General features: G+C 47.6%; 1 protein-coding gene across 1 annotated transcript in view; it reads left to right on the forward strand.

Annotated features, from left to right (window-relative positions):
* Nucleotides 1-21827, forward strand: part of CERT1 (ceramide transporter 1) — a 540904-nt gene that overhangs the window by 19415 nt on the left and 499662 nt on the right.

Here is a 21827-nt window from a genome sequence, read left to right on the forward strand (position 1 = left end):
ATAAATCTTCTGAAATGCAGAAGCTGTGAGAGAGAGTACTGTGGGCCATCATAGTAAGGGGCATTAGCACTTCAGTCTAAATTAGTGTGGACGAAGATCTGGTTATTTAAATCCAGATTCTAAGAATGAATGGTTGAGGTGGTGTTAGTGGAAAATCTTAACCTATTGGACATGAATTGCAGCATCCCATGTACAGAACTGGTCAAAAGTAGAGAGATGCTGAACTCCTTCAAGGGGTGCTTCTCAGGCAAACTTTAGTGGCACCCACGAAAGAATGGGCAATACCGGGCCTGATTCTTATAGATGGAGAAATGTTATTAATGTCTGCCTGCCTTTACACCCTCTCCCTTCAGGGATGCCAGAATTCAAATTCTTTTGATGTTCCTTGTGACCTTGGCCAAGTCATTTTGGATTGTAATCTCTTTGGGGGGGGGGGGGCAGAGAAATATCTACTGTGTGTGAATGTAACTAACCTTTTCTGGTCTCACATGGTCTGTTGCTGAGCTTCACATTTCTGGGTCCTCAGGTAACATGCAAGTTGTATTACACCTTACTTTAGATCATCCCTATTATGGCCTTGCCATTTTAACTCAGCCTTGTAGATTGTAAGCTCAGAGGAGTGGGGACAGTCTCTTAAGGTTTCTGAAAGTGTTGCGTACACCTTGTAGAGCTATAGAAACGATGATGGCTGATAACACTGCTGCTGTAATTGTCTACAGCAGGGGTGGGCAACCTTGGTCCTCAAGGGCCACAATAGTTTTTTTTTTTTTTTTTAGGATTTCCCCAATGAATATGCATGAGATCTATTTGCATGCACTGCCTCCATTGTATGCAAATAGATCTCATGCATATTCATTGAGGAAATCCTGAAAACCCAGCTGGGTTGCGTTTCTTGAGGACCAAGGTTGTCCACCCTTGGCCTATAGGTTTTCCAATGCAGCAATGATGGGAGTATGGCAGTTCAGTAACTTATATTAAAGTACCACCTATGAACTTGTTTGACCTTTTATTGCTTTCTTTTTAGTATAGTGTTATTATATGTACACTTGGTCAGGCCACAGGCTTTGATTTTGTGAGAAGTTTGGACAAATAGGGCATTGAAGCTATTAATTGCAAACATGTAGAATAGATTTATAGTGTGGTGCTGAGGAAAGGTCACATGCCTTGCTAGAGAGCAGGTGTGTGGAGAGAGATCTCCTGAGTCCCGATCCTGACTTTAGCCTTACCACCTTCATTAATTGCTGTAAACGCCGAAGATCTAAGGACTGAAGTGTCCAGCAACAGTTACTGGGCTAAACGAGTGAAAAGCCGTGTCTGCTTATGGCCACAGGTTTGGCCTGCAGAGGAGGCTCTGAGCATACTTTTCATTCAGCGTGAGCCTCCTCCGCTCCATCCCCGATTCCCCGGCACTTTAAATTTACCTCTCTGCACCTCCGACGTCTGCGCAGCGTCAGTGAAAGCGCTGCCTGTCTGATGTCTCTCCACCAGCCTTCCCTTCACTCGTTTGTTCCCTCTGTGTCCCGCCTTCTTCTGACGTCATTTCCTTGAGGGCGGGACACAGAGGGAACAAACGAGTGAAGGGAAGGCTGGTGGAGAGACGTCAGACAGGCAGCGCTTTCACTGATGCTGTGCAGACGTTGGAGGCGGAGCGAGGTAAATTTAAAGCGCGGAGGAGGAAGGTTTTTTTTAAATACAACTCAACGGCGCGGCGCCCTTGAAGGCAGGCGCCCCCCTGCGGCGCTTACCGTGTTGGCACGGCCCTGCTGACACAAACGAAACGGGCGCTAGCAAGGTTTTCCTCAGAGTGTATGTTTGGGAGAGTGTATGTGAGAGTGAAAGTGTGTGTGTGTGTGAGAGAGAGAGTGAGTGTGAGTGTGTCTGTGAGAGAGTGTGTGCAAGTGCGTATGTGAGACACAGTGTGAGAGAGAGTGTGTTTCACACAGATACAGTGTGCGAGAGAGAGAGAGTGTGTGTGAGACACAGATTCTCTATGAGACTGAGTGTATGAGACCAAGCGAGTGTGTAAGTGACTGTGTGACACATAGAGAGTGAATGTGATACACTGTGAGACATAGAGCGTGTGAGAGTGAGAGACAGAAAGACATTGTCTGTGAGAGAGAAGAGTGTGTGTGTGACAGAGATACCTCCATCCCTCTCTCTCTCTGGTGTCAGGCCCCCCCTCTCTCTCTGGTGTCTGAGATTGCCACCACTGCACACAAGCAATTGGTGTGCTGGAGGAGGGGGAGAGAGAGAGAGAGTGTGTGGGGGGGATGTGTTGGGGGGGGTTCAGCTTGGAAGAAGAGGGGTGTGGGGGGTTCAGGAAGTGCTGCCAGATGAGTGAGTGTGTGTGTGGGGGGCGGTTTATCAAGCATTGCCGGATGAGTGAGTGTGTTTGGGGCGTGGGTTCAGGAAGCAGTGGCAGATGAGAGAGTGAGTGTGTGTGTGTGTGGGGGGGGGGGGGGGGGGGTTGAGGAAGCGGGGCCAAATGAGAGTGAGTGTGTGTGTGGGGGGGGGGGTTCAGGAACGGCTGCCAGATTAGTGTGTGGGGGGGGGGGCAGGGGTTTCAGGAAGCGCTGCCAGATGAGAGTGAGTGTGTGTGGGGGGGGGGGGGGGGGGTTCAGGAAGCGCTGCCAGATGAGAGAGAGAGAGAGAGAGTGTGTGTGTGTGTTGGAGGGCTGTGGGGGTGTGTGTTGGAGGGTTCAGCTTGGAAGAAGAGGGGTGTGGGGGGGTCTGGAAGCTCTGCCAGATGAGTGAGTGTGTGTGTGGGGGGGGGGGGGGCGGTTAATCAAGCGTTTCCAGATGAGAGTGAGCTTGTGTGTGGGGGTGGGGGTTCAGTAAGCGCTGCCAGATGAGAGTGTGTGTGTGTGTGTGTGGTGGGGGGGGGGGGGGGTTCAGGAAGTGTGGCCAAATGAAAGTGAGTAAGTATGTGTGGTTGGGGGAGGGGTTCAGGAACCGCTGCCAGATGAGTGAGTGTGTGTGTGTGGGGGGGGGGGGGGGCAGGGGTTTCAGGAAGCGCTGCCAGATGAGAGAGTGAGTATGTGTGTGTGGTGGGGGTGAGGAGGGGTTGCCAGATGAGTGAGTGTGTGTGGTGGTGGGGGGGTTCAGGAACCGCTGCCAGATGAGTGAGTGTGTGGTGGTGGGGGGGTTAGGAAGTGTGGCCAAATGAGAGTGAGTAAGTGTGTGTGTGTGTGTGGGGGGGGGGGGGGTCAGGAACCACTGCCAGATGAGTGAGTGTGTGTGTGTGGAGGGGTGGTTCAGCAAGCACTGCCAGATATTAGTGAGTATGTGTGGTGTATAGTTCAGTTGGGGAGGGGATTCTGCTTAGAAGAGGGAAGGAAGCGCTGCCAGATTACAGGGGTGTGTTTGATGAGTGCTGTCACCATCCCCTCCGCCCGACACCCACCCACCGTCGCGTTGTTTTGCTGGCGGGGGACCCAAAATCCCGCCAGCAGAAGTCCTGTATTGTCTGCTGACTCTGGTGTGATCTTCGGCATTGCTAGCCTGTGCAGGGCGGGGTTATTTGCGTCTGACGTCCTGCACGTGCAGGACGTCAGATGCACAGAAGCCCGGCCTGCAGAGGCTAGCAATGCCGAAGATCACGCCGTAGTCAGAAGACACGACTTGTGCTGGCGGGGTTTCGGGTCCCCCGCCAGCAAAGCTACACGACGGTGGGTGGCTTGGGGGGGGGCGGCGTGGGGGGTGGGTGTTGTACCTCCAGCATTCTGTGGGCTAGGCTTCTTTTGAACTACTGAGCTTTGGTGGGTGGCTTGGGGGGGGCGGCACACGAGGGGGCGGGGGGTGGGTGTTGGACCTCCAACATTCTGTGGGCGGGGCTTCATTTGAACTCTGGAGCTTTGGAAGTGGTTTCCCTACAGAGTTTGTCCGCAGGTGGGTCGCGAGGTTGGTAGCCAGCGTTTCCTAGGCAGGGAGAGGAGTAGTTTCCCTACTCCTCCCCCTGCCTGGGTGCGATCCCTTCTTTCAGTTTTCTTTAGGTTTTCCGCCCTCGACGTCATGACGTTTGACGCGTGGGCGGGGCAGAGAGTCATGGTCAGTGGCTTCACCACCATGAATTTACGAACCGTTCTGGGAGTCTAAGTGACTTCAGAACGTTGTCTTCAGAACATTGAGGGTGAGTTTTATTATAGTAGATTATTCTCCGAGGACAAGCATGCTGCTTGTTCTCACTGATGGGTGACATCCACGGCAGCCCCTCCAATCGGAAACTTCACTAGCAAAGGCCTTTGCTAGTCCTCGCGCGCACCGCGCATGCGCGGCCGTCTTCCCGCCCGAACCGACTCGTGTTCGTCAGTCTTCTTTTGTCCGCGCTCGATACAGTCGTGTTTGCGCCGTTCGCGCCCCTTAAGTTGACCTCGCGCGTCTTTTGGACTTTTTCGCTTTAAAAAAAAAAACAAAAAAAAAGGGATTTCGGAGAAGGGCCTTACGGTCTTTTTCCCTTCCCCGTATTTCTAGTTTTGGCCCCGATAAGTTTTCTTTCGGTTTCGGGGTAGGCCCCTTTGAGGCCTTGGGTCGAGTTTTTTTTCTCCCCCTCTTTTTGGTGCCTTACCGCAATTACGAGTTTTGATTTCGCCGGCGTGATTTTTCCGCCCATGTCATCGAAGTCTCCCAGCTGCTTCAAGAAGTGCACCCAGTGCGCCCGGGTAATCTCGCTCACTGATAGGCACACGTCGTGTCTTAAGTGTCTGGGGGCTGGGCACCGCCCGCAGGCCTGTAGTCTTTGCGCCCTTTTACAGAAAAGGACTCAGCGAGATTGGCCCAGTGGAACGTTTTGTTCTCGGGCTCTTCGTCGGCATCGGCACCGGGAGTATCGAGTGCGTCGACGTCGACAGCGTCAAGACCTCCGCCCTCGGCTGCGACTGTATCGATTCCATCGAGGCATCGATCCTCTGCATCGTCGGGGCCGAGACATCGGAAGGCTGCGTCGGTGATACCGGGACCTCCACTAGTGCTGATGTCGTCGGACGGTGGTGCTTCGTCTGGAGTGCAGGTGAGGGCTGTCCATTCCCCTGCTGGTGGCGGTGAGCCTTCGGGTGGGTCTCCCCCTACCCTGAGGGCTCCTGCGGTACAGCCCCCCCCGAGACTGACCTTCTTCGGCCTCAGCCCCGAGGAAGCGACGGCTGGATTCTACGTCCTCCTCGTCGGTACCGGGAAGCTCCGGTGACATGCTTCGTTTGAAAAAGTCAAAGAAGCATCGACACCGGTCTCCTTCCCGCGTCGATACCGAGAGCTCTGGGTCGCCGAGGGAGTCGGCACCCAGTAGGCATCGGCACCGGGAGGACCGCTCACCCTCTGTTCAGGAGGTGTCGATGCGCTCCACCTTGGACAGCCCGGAACAGCCTCCACGCCCGGAACAGACTCTGACTTCGACTCCTGCATCGGCTTCCATGTCTTTCTCCACAGCCTCCCTGCACGAGAGTCTCCGGGCCGTTCTCCCGGAGATCCTGGGAGAGCTGTTGCGCCCTTCCCCTCCGGTACCGGGGTGCTTGCGCCACCGGTACCGTCGAGTGAGGCGCTGGCTGGCCCCTTGCCCGGGGTGAGGTCTCCGACATCGGTGCCGCTTGCGGTACCGACTGTGGTCGCCTCCCAGGAAGGCTCCCCGACGACGTCGGCAGAGGGAGCTTCGCCGGTGCGGGCGAGAGAGTCTACCTCTCGACACTCCCACCGTGGCCGTGGTTCCACGGAGTCGAGCCGGGCATGGCTTCAGACACAGGTTCGTGAACTTGTCTGATACCGATGGTGAGGCCTCGTGGGAGGAGGAGGAGGACATCAGATATTTCTCTGACGAGGAGTCTGATGGTCTTCCTTCTGATCCCACTCCCTCCCCTGAAAGGCAGCTTTCTCCTTCCGAGAGTCTGTCTTTTGCAGCCTTTGTCCGGGAGATGTCTACGGCCATCTCCTTCCCGGTGGTTGTGGAGGACGAGCCCAGGGCTGAAATGTTTGAGCTCCTGGACTATTCTTCTCCACCTAAGGAAGCGTCCACAGTACCCAAGCATCATGTCCTAAAAAAGACATTGCTGGCGAACTGGACCAAGCCTTTAAGTAATCCCCACATTCCCAAGAAGATCGAGTCCCAGTACCGGATCCATGGGGACCCAGAGCTGATGCGCACTCAGTTGCCTCACGACTCTGGAGTTATGGATTTGGCCCTAAAGAAGGCTAAGAGTTCTAGAGAGCATGCTTCGGCGCCCCCGGACAAAGACTCTAGAACCTTAGACTCCTTTGGGAGGAAGGCCTACCATTCCTCTATGCTCGTGGCCAAAATTGAGTCTTACCAGCTCTACACGAGCATACACATGCGGAACAATGTGCGGCAGTTGGCGGGCTTGGTGGACAAGCTCCCTCCTGAGCAAGCCAAGCCATTTCAGGAGGTGGTCAGGCAGCTGAAGGCGTGCAGGAAATTCCTGGCTAGAGGGGTGTATGACACCTTTGATGTTGCGTCCAGGGCCGCTGCTCAAGATGTGGTGATGCGCAGACTCTCATGGCTGCGTGCCTCCAACCTGGAGAATAGGATCCAGCAGCGGATTGCGGACTCGCCTTGCCGTGCGGATAATATTTTTGGAGAGAAGGTCGAACAGGTGGTAGAGCAGCTCCACCAGCGGGATAGCGCTTTCGACAAGTTCTCCCGCCGGCAGCCTTCAGCTTCTACCTCCACAGATAGACGTTTTTATGGGGGAAGGAAGATTGTTCCCTACTCTTCTGGTAAGCGTAGGTACAATCCTCCTTCTCGACAGCCTGCGGCCCAGGCTAAGCCCCAGCGCGCTCGCTCTCGTCAGCAGCGTGCGCCTCAGCAAGGCCCCTCGGCTCCCCAGCAAAAGCAAGGGACGAGCTTTTGACTGGCTCCAGCAGAGCATAGCCGACATCCAAGTGTCAGTGCCGGGTGATCTGCCGGTCGGAGGGAGGTTGAAAGTTTTTCACCAAAGGTGGCCTCTCATAACCTCCGATCAGTGGGTTCTTCAAATAGTCCGGCAAGGATACACCCTCAATTTGGCCTCCAAACCTCCAAATTGTCCACCGGGAGCTCAGTCTTACAGCTTCCAGCACAAGCAGGTACTTGCAGAGGAACTCTCCGCCCTTCTCAGCGCCAATGCGGTCGAGCCCGTGCCATCCGGGCAAGAAGGGCTGGGATTCTATTCCAGGTATTTCCTTGTGGAAAAGAAAACAGGGGGGATACGTCCCATCCTAGACCTAAGGGCCCTGAACAAGTATCTGGTCAAGGAAAAGTTCAGGATGCTTTTCCTGGGCACCCTTCTCCCCATGATTCAGGAAAACGATTGGCTATGCTCTCTGGACTTGAAGGACGCCTACACGCACATCCCGATACTGCCAGCTCACTGACAGTATCTGCGATTTCAGCTGGGCACACGTCACTTCCAGTACTGTGTGCTACCCTTTGGGCTCGCCTCTGCGCCCAGAGTGTTCACGAAGTGCTTGGCTGTAGTAGCAGTGGCACTTCGCAGGCTGGGGGTACACGTGTTCCCATATCTCGACGATTGGCTGGTGAAGAACACATCCGAGGCAGGAGCTCTACAGTCCATGCAGATGACTATTCGCCTCCTGGAGCTACTGGGGTTTGTGATAAATTATCCAAAGTCCCATCTTCTCCCAGTACAGAGACTCGAATTCATAGGAGCTCTGCTGGATTCTCAGACGGCTCGGGCCTATCTCCCAGAGGCGAGAGCCAACAACTTGTTGTCCCTCGTCTCGCGGGTGCGAGCGTCCCAGCAGATCACAGCTCAGCAGATGTTGAGATTGCTGGGCCGCATGGCCTCCACAGTTCATGTGACTCCCATGGCCGACCTTCACATTCGATCTGCTCAATGGACCCTAGCTTCCCAGTGGTTTCAGGCTGCTGGGGATCTAGAAGACATGATCCACCTGTCCACGAGTTTTCTCAAATCCCTGTATTGGTGGACGATTTGGTCCAATTTGACTCTGGGACGTCCTTTCCAAATTCCTCGGCCACAAAAAGTGCTGACTACGGATGCTTCTCTCCTGGGGTGGGGAGCTCATGTTGATGGGCTTCACACCCAGGGAAGCTGGTCCCTCCAGGAACGCGATCTGCAGATCAATCTCCTGGAGTTACGAGCGGTCTGGAACGCTCTGAAGGCTTTCAGAGATTGGTTGTCCCACCAAATTATCCAAATTCAGACAGACAACCAGGTTGCCATGTATTACATCAACAAGCAGGGGGGCACCGGATCTCGCCCCCTGTGTCAGGAAGCCGTCAGCATGTGGCTGTGGGCTCGCCGTCACGGCATGTGGCTCCAAGCCACATATCTGGCAGGCGTAAACAACAGTCTGGCCGACAGGTTGAGCAGGATTATGCAACCTCACGAGTGGTCGCTCAATTCCAGAGTAGTGCGCCAGATCTTCCAGGTGTGGGGCACCCCCTTGGTGGATCTCTTTGCATCTCAGGCCAACCACAAGGTCCCTCAATTCTGTTCCGGACTTCAGGCCCACGGCAGACTGGCATCGGATGCCTTCCTCCTGCACTGGGGGGAAGGCCTGCTGTATGCTTATCCTCCCATACCTCTGGTGGGGAAGACTTAGTTGAAACTCAAGCAAGACCGAGGCACCATGATTCTGATTGCTCCGTTTTGGCCGTGTCAGATCTGGTTCCCTCTTCTTCTGGAGTTGTCCTCCGAAGAACCGTGGAGACTGGAGTGTTTTCCGACCCTCATCACACAGGACGAAGGGGCGCTTCTGCATCCCAGCCTCCAGTCTCTGGCTCTCACGGCCTGGATGTTGAGAGTGTAGACTTTGCCTCTTTGGGTCTGTCAGAGGGTGTCTCCCGTATCTTGCTTGCTTCCAGGAAAGATTCCACTAAGAGGAGTTACTTCTTTCTATGGAGGAGGTTTGCCGTATGGTGTGACAGCAAGGTCCTAGATCCTCGCTCTTGTCCTACACAGACACTGCTTGAATACCTTCTGCACTTGTCTGAGTCTGGTCTCAAGACCAACTCTGTAAGGGTTCACCTTAGCGCAATCAGTGCATACCATTACCGTGTGGAAGGTAAGCCGATCTCAGGACAGCCTTTAGTTGTTCGCTTCATGAGAGGTTTGCTTTTGTCAAAGCCCCCCGTCAAGCCTCCTACAGTGTCATGGGATCTCAATGTCGTTCTCACCCAGCTGATGAAACCTCCTTTTGAGCCACTGAACTCCTGCCATCTGAAGTACTTGACCTGGAAGGTAATTTTCTTGGTGGCAGTTACTTCAGCTCGTAGAGTCAGTGAGCTTCAGGCCCTGGTAGCCCAGGCCCCTTACACCAAATTTCATCATAACAGAGTAGTCCTCCGCACTCACCCAAAGTTCTTGCCGAAGGTAGTGTCTGAGTTCCATCTGAACCAGTCAATTGTCTTGCCAACATTTTTTCCCCGTCCTCATTCCTGCCCTGCTGAACGTCAGCTGCACACATTGGACTGCAAAAGAGCATTGGCCTTCTATCTGGAGCTGACACAGCCCAACAGACAGTTCGCCCAATTGTTTGTTTCTTTTGATCCCAACAGGAGGGGAGTGGCTGTGGGGAAACGCACCATATCCAATTGGCTAGCAGATTGCATTTCCTTCACTTACGCCCAGGCTGGGCTGGCTCTTGAGGTTCATGTCACGGCTCACAATGTCAGAGCCATGGCTGCGTCAGTGGCCCACTTGAAGTCAGCCACTATTGAAGAGATTTGCAAAACTGCGACGTGGTCATCTGTCCACACATTCACATCTCATTACTGCCTGCAGCAGGATACCCGACGCGACAGTCGGTTCGGGCAGTCAGTGCTTTAGAACCTGTTCGAGGTTTAGAATCCAACTCCACCCCCCTAGGCCCATTTTTTATTCTGTTCCAGGCTACACTCTCAGTTAGTTGGATAAATTGTTAGGTCAATCTCAGTTATGTCCTCGCCATTGCGAGGTCCAATTGACCATGTTTGTTGTTTTGAGTGATCCTGGGGGCTAGGGATACCCCATCAGTGAGAACAAGCAGCCTGCTTGTGCTCGGAGAAAGCAAATGCTACATACCTGTAGAAGGTATTCTCCGAGGACAGCAGGCTGATTGTTCTCACAAACCCGCCTGCCTCCCTTTTGGAGTTGTGTCTTCCCTTGTCTTTGTCTTGCTACATATGGGACTGACGAACACGAGCCGGTTCGGGCGGGAAGACTGCCGCGCGAGGACTAGCAAAGGCCTTTGCTAGTTAAGTTTCCGATTGGAGGGGCTGCCGTGGACGTCACCCATCAGTGAGAACAATCAGCCTGCTGTCCTCTGAGAATACCTTCTACAGGTATGTAGCATTCGCTTTGTGGTATAGAAGTTGTTTATTGGACAGAAATTGGAGGGTAGGGTTAAATGGACATTTTTCTCAATGGAGTAGTGTGAATAGTGGACTGCTGCAGGAATCTGTTCTGGGACTGGTGCTATTTAGCATATGTATAAATGATCTGGAAGTTAGGTGATTAAATTTGCAGATAACAAAAAAACTATTCAAAGTTGTCAAAGCACATGCAAACTGAAAAATTGCAGGAAGACCTTAGGAAACTGGAAGACTGAGCATACAAATGGCAGATGAAATTTAATGTGGATAAATGCAAAGTGATGCACATTGGGAAGCAGGCCCGTGCCAAGGGTCTGTGCCCCCCCCCCCCCCGCAGATGAACAGTTGGCGCCCCCCCCCCCTGCAGATGAACAGTTGGCGCGCGCCCCCCCCCCCCCCGTGAAGATGATCGCGGCGCGCCCTGGGGGCCTTTAAATCTTTTACTTGCAGTCGCAGCAGCGTCTGTGAAAGCGGAGCGCTGCCGACGTCTCCCTTCCCTTCGCGCTGTTGGTTCCCTCAGTGTCCCGCCTTCTTCTGACGTCAGAAGAAGGCGGACACTGAGGGAACCAACAGCGCGAAGGGAAGGGAGACGTCGGCAGCGCTCCGCTTTCACAGACGCTGCTGCGACTGCAAGTAAAAGATTTAACGGCCTCGGCGGCGCGGGGCGAGGGTAAGCACCGCGGCGGCGCCCTCCAGAGGTGGGCGCCCTCCTGCGGTGCTTACCCCGCTTACCGCATCGGCACGGCCCTGTTGGGAAGAATAATCCAAATCACAGTTACTGATGCTAGGGTCATCCTTAGGACTCATCACCCAAAAAAAGATCTAGGTGTCATTGTAGACAAAAAAATAAAAGCAGACAAGATGTTAGGATTTATTAGGAAAGATATTCGATATGCCTCTGTATCACTCCATGGTGCAACTTCACCTTGAGTACTGTGTTCAATTCTGAGTTTCCGTATCTCAAAAGATGTAGTGGAATTAGAAAAGGTTCAAAGAAGAGCGACCCAAATGATAAAGGGGCTGAAACTCCTCTCATATGAGGAAAGACTGGAGAGGTTAGGACCCTTCAGCTTGGAAAAAAGATGAATGGGGGGAGATATGATTGAGGTCTACAAGATCCTGAGTGATGTAGAACGAGTAGAAGGAAATCGATTTTTGTAGTGTTTCAAAAAGTACAAAGACTAGGAGACACTCAAGGAAGTTGCATGGAAATACTTTTAAAACAAATAGAGGAAATATTTTTCATTCAACAAATTGTTAAGCTGTGGAACTGTTTGCAGGCGATTGTAGTAATAGCAGTTAGCGTATCTGGGTTAAAAAAGGTTTGGACAAGTTCCTGAAGGAAAAGTTTTTGTTACATTTGTATCCCACATTTTCCCACCTATTAGCAGGCTGAATGTGGCTTACATAGTACCGGAGAGGATTTCCCCGACTCCGATATGAACAAATACAAAGTGACGTTGTGGTAAGATAAGGTTCATATGGAACAGACACATTAGGGAATTGTTGAGCGGAAGAGTTATGTCCATTACGTGCTTTGGTTTCGTTGTGTTGCAGAGTTCAAGCATTTAAGTTGGATCGGTAGGGTATGCCTTTTTAAACAGGTTAGTTTTTAGTGACTTCCGGAAGTTTAGGTGGTCATACGTTGTTTTCAAGGCTTTTGGTAATGCATTCCACAGTTGTGTGCCTATGTAGGAAAAACTGGATGCGTAGGTTGATTTGTATTTAAGTCCTTTGCAGCTTGGGTAGTGGAGATTTAGATATGATCGTGTTGATTCGGATGTGTTTCTGGTTGGTAGGTCTATGAGGTTTGTCATGTATCCCGGGTCTTCGCCAAAGATAATTTTATGAACCATGGTGCAGATTTTGAAAGCAATACATTCTTTGATTGGGAGCCAGTGCAGTTTTTCACGGAGAGGCTTTGCGCTTTCAAATCGCGTTTTTCCAAATATAAGCCTGGCTGCCATGTTTTGAGCAGTCTGAAGTTTCTTTAAGGTTTGTTCTTTGCAAACCACATAAATTCTACTGCAGTAGTCTACGTGGCTTAGTACCATTGATTGTATCAAGTTGCGAAATGTTTCCCTCGGGAAGAATGGTTTCACACGTTTGAGTTTCCACATTGAGTAGAACATTTTCTTTGTTGCGGATTTCACTTGGCTCTCTAGTGTAAGGTTACGGTCCATTGTAACGCCAAGGATTTTCAGGCTGCCTGAGATAGGGAGGGTGTAATCTGGGCTGTTTATACTTGTGGGGTTGTCCGCACTGTGTTGGGATGAGAGGATGAGACAGTATGTTTTTTCTTTATTGAGTTTTAGTTGAAATACATTTGCCCATGAGTCCATGATGTGCAAGCAGAGCTTGTAGATTGTGACATCGTCTGCATAGATGAAAGGGTTAAGGCTTTGGTTGGCTAAGGACTTGGCTAGTGGAGTCGTCATTAGATTGAAGAGGATCGGTGATAGTGGTGATCCTTGAGGTACTTGACAGTCTGTTTTCGACGTTGATGATATGTTTGAGTTTGATTTCACTTGGTATGTTCTAGTGGTTAGGAAACCCTTGATCCAACTAAGTATGTTTCCACCAATCCCAAACTTATTTAGTAGTCTTAGTAGTATATTATGGTTTACCATGTCGAATGCACTAGACATGTCGAATTGGAGGAGAAGTATGCTTTTACTTGTTGCTGTTTCCTGCTTGAATTTGGCTAGGAGGGTAATTAGTGCTGTTTCAGTGCTGTGGATGGGATGAAATCCTGATTGTGATTCATGTAGTATTGAGAATTTGTTTATATAGTCGGTAAGTTGTTTGGTTACCATGCTTTCCATCAGTTTGACTGCCAGTGGGATAGATGCTACTGGGTGGTAGTTATTGATTTAGTTTTTTTTTTCTTTTGGTATTGGGGTGAGTAGGATGTTGCCATTTTCCTTAAAGAAGAGGCCTTGCTGAAGCATGTAGTTTAGGTGGGATGTGAGGTCTGCTTTGAAGTGGTTAGGGGTAGATTTTATTAGGTAATTGGGACAGGTGTCCAGTTTACAGTGAGTGCTGGAGAACCTGTTAATCGCCTAGGTAACTGTTTCGACGGGTAGGAGAGCGAAGTTTGACCGGTTCGGTCAGCTGGGTATTCTCCAAGGGTCGGGTCCAAACCATTGAGGAAGTTTTCAATATCGGTATTGTCCTGAGGTAGCGTGTTGCGTAGGTTGGAAATTGTTTTATTGAAGTATTTAGCAAGTTGTTGTCTAGTAGTTTGTTCATGAGTTGGTATAGTTTCTTCATGTCTTTGTAATCTGGCCCTACTTTAGTTTTATAATATGATCTTTTGGTCTGTCTTATTGCGTATTTGTATTTTATTTGTATTTGCTTCCATGCGTTGAGTGTGTGTTCATCTTTTGTTTTTTTTCCATAGTCTGCTATTGAGACAGACATGGGGAAGCAACTGCATGCCCTGGAATTGATAGCATGGAATGTTGCCACGATTTGGGTTTCTGCCAGGTACTTGTGACCTGGCTTGGCCATTGTTGGAAACAGAATACTGGGCTAGATAGACCATTGGTCTGATCCAGTATGGCTACTCTTACGTTCTTATGGAACCATTCATTGAGGTTTGGCTATCCTTTTCAGATGAAATACTGTTCACTGATGATAGTGTGTATACTTTATAATATATGCAAAGAATGTGCACTCTTTACCAATAGTGCATACCTGCGTGATGGTTCATGCATTGCACACTCTTTGCACATAATGTGCACTAGTAATGACGTTCATTCCAGAACAAACAAAAAAAACCTGGAAAATTATAAACTTTGTCCATCTCTACTATTCATACAATTTCATCTAGATTTGTGCCAGAGACTGTAGAGCACTCAGTAAGAGTTCCCTGCCTCCTGGCTCAATAAAACCAAAGATCAGGTCAATTAAAATATCAGGGATGTCTTAGCACTATGTGATGTTATAAAACGGCCCTGCTATTAGCTAATGCTTGTGGTCACTAACTGACTAATGGGTCGGTTTACTGTGCTGCATGGTAGCAATAATTCATATTTATCAGTAACACTAATAGCCTAGCTTTGCTTTTTTTATTTTTTATTATACAGCAGTACTTTAAACGAGGGAATATGAAGCATGCAAAGCAGCTATGATGCAAAATAAATAATGCAAATTGCATTTAACCTTGTAAAGCTTCACTTTTCATGGAAAAGTAACACCACCTCAAGAAGTGGTATTAATTTCCTCACCAGTAGCAACCTTAAAAGGCTGGTGGTTTTGTGTGTGTTTTTGTTTAATAAAGCACTGCCGCCACCTCCTGCTTTTGGAGACATTGCTCCGAGAGTAGCCCCAGCCTGTAGATAGGAACGACCCTTGCACAGGCTTACCTTTTCAGCTCTCTTTTTCAAAATGTCATCTCAAACCCTGGTTACCTTCTCATGGTACTTACTACTACTGGGATTCTATTTGGTGGGGGAATAAGAGGGAGATGTAGAACCTGGAGGGAGGGAGGGTTGCGATAGGGAGTACTGAAGAGTAAGAGATGGTGAAGGGAAGAGGTAGAATGGAGACAGAAGGGTGAGATCCAAATGTTAGTGGATAGAGAGAGGAGAGTGATCTAAGAGTTTGAGCCAATGAGGAGAGAAATAGAAGAAAATATGATAAAAATCAAAGATTTGGTATGGGAAAAAGTGAGGAAGAATAGAAGACATGTAAAATTTAAAGGACAGCCTGAAACAGAAGCTATGAGAAGATAAGCTACAAAGGAAAATAAAAAAGACCACAATGAATATAATTGGGTAAAATCCTCCACCTAGACAGCCAAGGTGTTTTTTTGTTCGTTTTTTTGTTTTTGTTTTGTTTAAGTGCATTTTTTCTTTAATTTGGTGATTGAATTATGCTACACAGTGCTCTAGTTAGCTGTATGGCTCCTAGAGTAAACTGCAACCCAAGTCAAAATTTCTGACTTGGCGTAACTTCCACAGAAAACATTGTTTAGGTATATTTAAGTACCTTTTATTTTCAGTTTTTATGGTAGTTTCTTTTTATCAGAGTTTATTTGAAGAAAAAAACTGGGAGAAGATCAGTTTTAAAAAAATAACTCCTCCTCTTCTTGCTAGATCTGTTTCCTGCTGACTCTTAAGATAATTGAAAATGCATGCTGTACCTAAACTACCATGATTCTGTGCCATCATTGAGAAAATGGCATGAGGTTATGGGTATCATATAGGGCAAAGAATTGGCAGTCTCTACCTCACCCAAAAATCTTGTGCCATTTTCTAAAGTCATAAGAATCTGAGGTGCTATTGAGGCCTTAAGTTTTAAGAGAGCCCCTGCAAGTGGTAAAACCGATTCCATTAATTATAAAACAAAAACTAATGTCCCTAGATATAGTTTGAGAATAGATTGACTACTATCCATGGGGTTAATTCACTGGACACCCCTTCTTTCCCTTCACCAAAACATACTTCTTTCTTACTACTAGTACAAATACCATAGGGAACAAGTATTCTAGAAGGCTAATAACATTTCTACACTGCTTAACTGTGTGTGCCTCCTCTGCTGGCTTCACACTGACATTTGAATGCATAGCTTCATCTCACAAAACTGTCTGGCCTCAAATTGTCAGACCTGAAAATGAAGCAGGCAGAATGAGGTGCTTACAATGAGAAAAATGCAGCTCTTTTCCTGGTGAGATGAGGGGAGAATCATGCAAAGTTTACTTGGTCCTTAAGGCACACTGAACCAATCTCAGTGTGCCATTAAATAAGAAAATGTTGGGAAGCATTTCTCTGTGAGGGTGAAAACTGTGCGGTAATTCACACAGTGTACAAAAATTTACATAATTAACTTTATAAACGTCAACATTTCTGTTCTAAAGAAGAAAACTAGGCATCATGAAATGTTCACACATCATTAGAAAATTATGGGTGTTAATTACTGCTTGCCATAAAGACTTTTGAAGAATTATGAAGTGCATGGTGAGTGCTGTTTCTTGTAATAACCATTTTTATTTTGTTTTCTTTAAGAAACTGAATTTGAAAATGCATGTGCACTACTGTTAAATGTGGAAGCATGCAGACTTTGGGGAAGTAGAGATGTTTAGAATTTGTATTTCCATTTTCATGCCACTTTTTTTTTTGGTCTTGTATGATTCAGCATATGTGCCAACTGGAGGTTATTGGGAGCTGATAAGCCAACATAAAAAAGGAAATGTGAGCAAGGCTGAATTGTGAAACATTGTAAGGAGTGTACCCTAAGGTTTTCCTGTGGGTAGTAAGTGCTTTACATAGAATCCTCCTTAGCTTTCACAACTTTTTAATACAGTTTCAATTCTAGGACCATTTTAACACTTAAATACTGGAAGACAACATATTTTCAGTTAGTGTTGTGACTTTGTTTAATATACACAAGAGCAGCTTGGGGTTCTGTTCTGCTGCTTACCTTTTTTGGAGGAGGAAAGAGACAAGAGGCCTAATATGTTTTACTACACAGTGTTGAAAAAGTCAAAAACAGATGGATGATACCACATCATAATTTTATGATTTAGGTAAGGAGTGGCAAATTAAGAACTTCAAGTGCCACAAATCTGGCTTTCATAATTTCCATACTGTATATCTATAATAAATATTTATGATCTGCAACATTTGATTGAAGAAAGCTTAAACACCATACTGGGTCATACCAATGATTCATAAACCCGGTATCTGTTTCTATCAGCAGCCAATCCAGATGACAAATATCTGGCAGAATCCAAAAATGTAGCTTTGATTTTGTGCTACAATACTCCCAAGGAATAAGCAGTAGCTTTCCCCCAGGTCTATCTTAATAATTTGTGTTGATCTGATCCACTCCATTAAGGATTTTATAGACTCCTGTCATATGTCCTCTTAGCTGTCTCTCTTCTCCTAACTGAATAACCCTGACCTCTTTAGCCTTTCCTCACAAGAGAATTGTTTCTTATTTTGGTCTCCTTTCTCTGTTCCTATTCTAATTCTACAGTGTTTGGGATGCAGAATCTAGAATTGCACACAATTCTCAATGTGCAATTGCCCCATGGAGCAGTACAGAGGCAATATATTCTGACTTATTTTTTTTATTCCTTTCACTAATAGTTCCTAACATTGTTTGCTCAGTGTGCAACGGTGGCCAAATAAGCAGATTATTTCAACTTGATGGATTAGGTACCTACATATTTTCTTCTATTATTTAGTACAAGTGAAAACTGTATTTTCTGCAGATTCTGAAAAAGGGGACCCTGGCTAGCCTAAGAAAAAAAGTATCTGTTGTGGTTCGAGAATCAGAGTTCACCATCACTGATCTAGGCTCCAAATTTACAGATTACAAATTTGGAATACTCAGAACTTGAAGAGCATAGGTACAACAAAACAAGATTTCAGTTATAACTTTAGTCTCTCTGGAATCTTCTCATATGTGGAGTTGGAGTGGAGAGCTATAATACTGAAAGGAAAACACGTCACGTGAGGCTTGCTATATATTTAAGCAAGTCATGGATAATGTAGCTTAAGTAGTGGCGATTTTTTTTCAAAGAAGCGCTTAAGCCTAGCTTCCTCAAGTTGTGCTGAATTAAAATAGTTTTGCTAAGATCTGAAGTATTGAAATAAAGTGCTTTACGTGCTTAGGATGCTGGCCTATCCTGTTTGACCAATCCATGCAGCCTGTGCTGTCCCATTGCAGCTTTTGTAAGTGAAGGCTAGAGCAGTGCTTCTCAACCTAGTCCTTCAGGAACAGCTAGCTGGGTTGTCATGATATCTTCAGTGAATATGCATGAGAGAGATGCATTCACTGCCTCTTCAGTATGTAAATCTATCTCATGAATATTTATTGTGGATATCTTGAAAACCTGGCTGGCTAGGTGTGCCCTGTGGACTGGGTTGAGAAGAGCTAGTCTTGAGAGTTGAGAACAAAGCTTCCTTCTAGAGTATACACCAGTTTATGAATGAAATTTAAGTTCTTTAAAAAAATATTTTTACTTCAGGGTGTATAGTACTGTATATTTTACAGTACTAAGGTTTTAAAAATGTTATTCACTGCAGTCAGCTCTTTAGTTGCTTAGGTTGAAGCGTGTTTGTTTTTAAATCTTGTGTAGGGAAGAACTAGATTTGATTGTTACCTTGGCTTTGATCAAACTCTATTGGTTGCTGGTTGAGTACAGAATCAGGTAAAAAGGGGGTCACATGATGCCTGCTACCTGAACTGCAGTAAGAAAGCTCCGTCGTTTCTCTGCAAATACCTGCTAATTATACGTGTCCTTCACAGGTTTGCTGATTTTATTAGACTTCCGATCTGATTGGGCAGTGCTCGGGCATAGCTGAGCGTCTGAGAGAGCATTTTGGGAGAAGGCATGCCCACAAGGAGCCAGAGAGGCCTAAAACACAAAAAAGCTATCCCATTGAAAGCAACTAAGATGGCGACGGGCCAAGAGTCCTAGCAGGCAACAGAACAGCAGGCAGGAGACTGGGCCAAGAAGATCTCGCGGACAGTGGCAACGGCGCTGGAAGACCGGTTCAATAAAATAAAGACAGCGGTGGAAGAGATAAGTGAGAAATTTGATACTAAGACCCGGAGAATTGTAGAAGTGGAACAGCGTGTGTCGGAGCAGGAGGACATGTGGCATGGCGTTGCAGATTGCGGATTTACAAAAAGAGGCAGCGGCCCTTCGTGAGTGCTTGGAGGAGCAGGAGAATAGGAACCGTCGCAACAACCTTCGTGTCATTGGGCTGCCTGAATCAGTCCAGGACAGGGAGCTATACCAGTGTTTCAGCACATGGTTGCCAGAACAGCTGGCATAGAAGACTGTACAACTGGAATGCAATGACTGTGCACATCAGATCGGACTGTGAGGAGAGAATGACAGTAAACCGCGTACAGCCATCGCACACTACATAAATTGGCAAGAAAAGGAACAATTGCTGAAAGCTTTCCGTTCTAAGAAATCACCATTGGAGTATGAAGGACATCGACTGTTAATGTTTCATGACTACTCAGCTGGAGTAGCGCAAATGCGCAGAGCCAAGGCACCAACGTGCACGTCACTGCACAGAAAAGGTATTCGTTTCTCGCTTATGTACCTAGCTAAACTCAGGATTTGGCATGCAGGGAAATCGGTCCTGTTCTCAGAAGTCTCGGCGGCTCAGGCCTTCCTGGACAGTCTTAATAAAGAGAGACAGAGTGAGCCTGCTGAGTGAAGGTAACATCTGATAAGTGATCAGGCCAAATCCACCATGCTGTGTTTTGTTTTTGTCTTTTTCTTTTTCTCTCTGGACGGCATCCCACCCAGCAAGCCTAAGGGGGGTTCTATAGATGTGGATTCCACTGACCTTTTGCTTGGAATATCTGCCACAGAGGGTCATAAGAATGTTTAGGTTTTGGAGTTCTGTTTCTGGGGGTGATGTTCAAAGTGTATGGGGAGAATACTTGGGCAGGAATAATTTTTATATTAAGAGGGCAGAGAGGGTGCGGGGTGAATAAATCTTCACTGTGTTGTTTGGGAAGGGGGGAGGATGGAAGAGCAACTTAAGAGGGAGGAGAGGGTTCGTAACGGGGGGGGGGGGGTTAGGTACGAATGTGATGTTCGAGTGGGATAGAGAGAATGAATGGGGGGAACATGGGGTAGATGTAGTGACCGCCATCGTAAGAGGGGAGGAAGGGGGTGGGTAACGCAGTCTGGAAATCTTGTTGTTTTCTACTGGGGGTTGTTGTACCGAGGTTGAAAAAGTCCAGCAGGCTCAGCTGGGAGGCCTGTGGGACGGAAAGGGAGTATGTCACGCTTAACGTAGGTCTGTTTTCTTGTTATGGTTAATCTGAAATTTATATCTCTTAATGTGGATGGCATACACTCTCCTGTTAAATGTACAAAAATATTAGCATGGTTGAAATCCGAAAAAGCTGACTTCGTTTTTTTGCAGGAAACTCACTTGTCCAGCGCTGAGCATGCAAAGTTGAAAAAGGGCTGGGTGGGGGAGGTGATTAGCTCATCTTATAACTCCAGGCAACGGGGGGGGGGGGGGGGGGGGGGGGTAGCTATAATAATTCATAAACAACTTCGATCAACGTTCACAAAATAATTCAGGATAGAGATGGTAGATATGTTATAATGCTAAGCGAACTATGGAGTCGCAAATTAGGCTTCTGTAATCTGTATGGCCCTAATATATACAGCCATAAATTCTTTTCTGAAATAGTGGCTAAGCTGACACCACACTCAGAGTATCGACTCGTTCTGGGGGGGGGGGGGGGACTTTAACACATGTGCTGACCCCACTGTTGATTGTAAACCTGCCAAAACCAGGGGAGGGGCCATTGAGGGCAAGGGTGTCAATTTTCTCTTCCATCAGCTGGGTACAGTGTATATATGGAGGCTTTTACACCCTCATGACACAGAATTTACATTCTGTTCCCACCCGCATAACACTTACTCTAGATTAGATTATTTTCTCATATCACAATCCCTTTTCTCAGTAGCCAAGGAGGTTCAAGTTACTGACAACTCCTTATCAGACCACTCTGCAATATCGCTTGCTATATCTTACACAGCAGATTTGACAGAAAGGGTGTGGAAATTCTCGCCTCCTTGTATAAAGATTCTGCATTTCGGACTACTCGAGGGAAAATGGCTGGATTTCCAATCGACCAATGAGACCCCGGACGTGGGACCTGTAACTTTCTGGGAAGCCTCTAAATTAGTGCTAAGGGGATACATATTGACATACACATCTAGTAAGAAGAAAAAGCTAGAGGCGCAGTTATTATGTTTGTCACATGAATACCAATCCCTTCGCAGGCCATATGTACCGGTTGGATAAGCCCTCCAAAGACGCTGTGATGGAGCTAAGACGCCAGATTGATCAGCTGTTGACCAATCGGGTAGAAAGAGATATTTACTACCAAAGATTCAAACTGTTTTAAGTGAGGTAGCAAGGCGGGGAAACTTTTGGCCAGTTTGGTGTGCCCTTATAAGAAACGTCAGGTTATCACTTACATCAAGGATGGGTCTGGGAGGCGATTCCACAAGGAATCCCAAATACAATATCAGTTTGTCCAATATTACCAATCACTTTATGAGGCAAGCGATTTAGATACAGAGAAAAGGGAGGCCTTTTTTTCAGGATTTATCGGTCCCTCGGTTTACCATGGATCGGGCAAAAACTCTGAGTAGGCCCGTTTCTGTAAAGGAAATCAGATTGGGAATTAAGGCTTTAAAGTTGACGAAAGCCCCAGGCCCGGATGGTTTCAGCCCAGAGTACTACAGAATTCTGTCGGATGTGGTGGCACGGCCACTGGCCGATATGTATAACAGCCTAGCACCAGGAGGGGTAGAATTCTACCAAAACCTAGCCCACATAATATTGTTGCCCAAACCAAGGAAGGACTCCACTCAAGTGGGTTCGTACTGCCCAATTTCTTTGCTTAACCAGGATGTCAAACTCCTAGCAGCTATTCTTGTGAGGCAGATGAATAATTTTCTTCCCAGTGTTATACATGATGATCAGGTGGGTTTTGTTCC

This window comes from Microcaecilia unicolor, chromosome 2 (genome assembly GCF_901765095.1).
Source record: "Microcaecilia unicolor chromosome 2, aMicUni1.1, whole genome shotgun sequence".
NCBI classification, from domain to species: domain Eukaryota; kingdom Metazoa; phylum Chordata; class Amphibia; order Gymnophiona; family Siphonopidae; genus Microcaecilia; species Microcaecilia unicolor.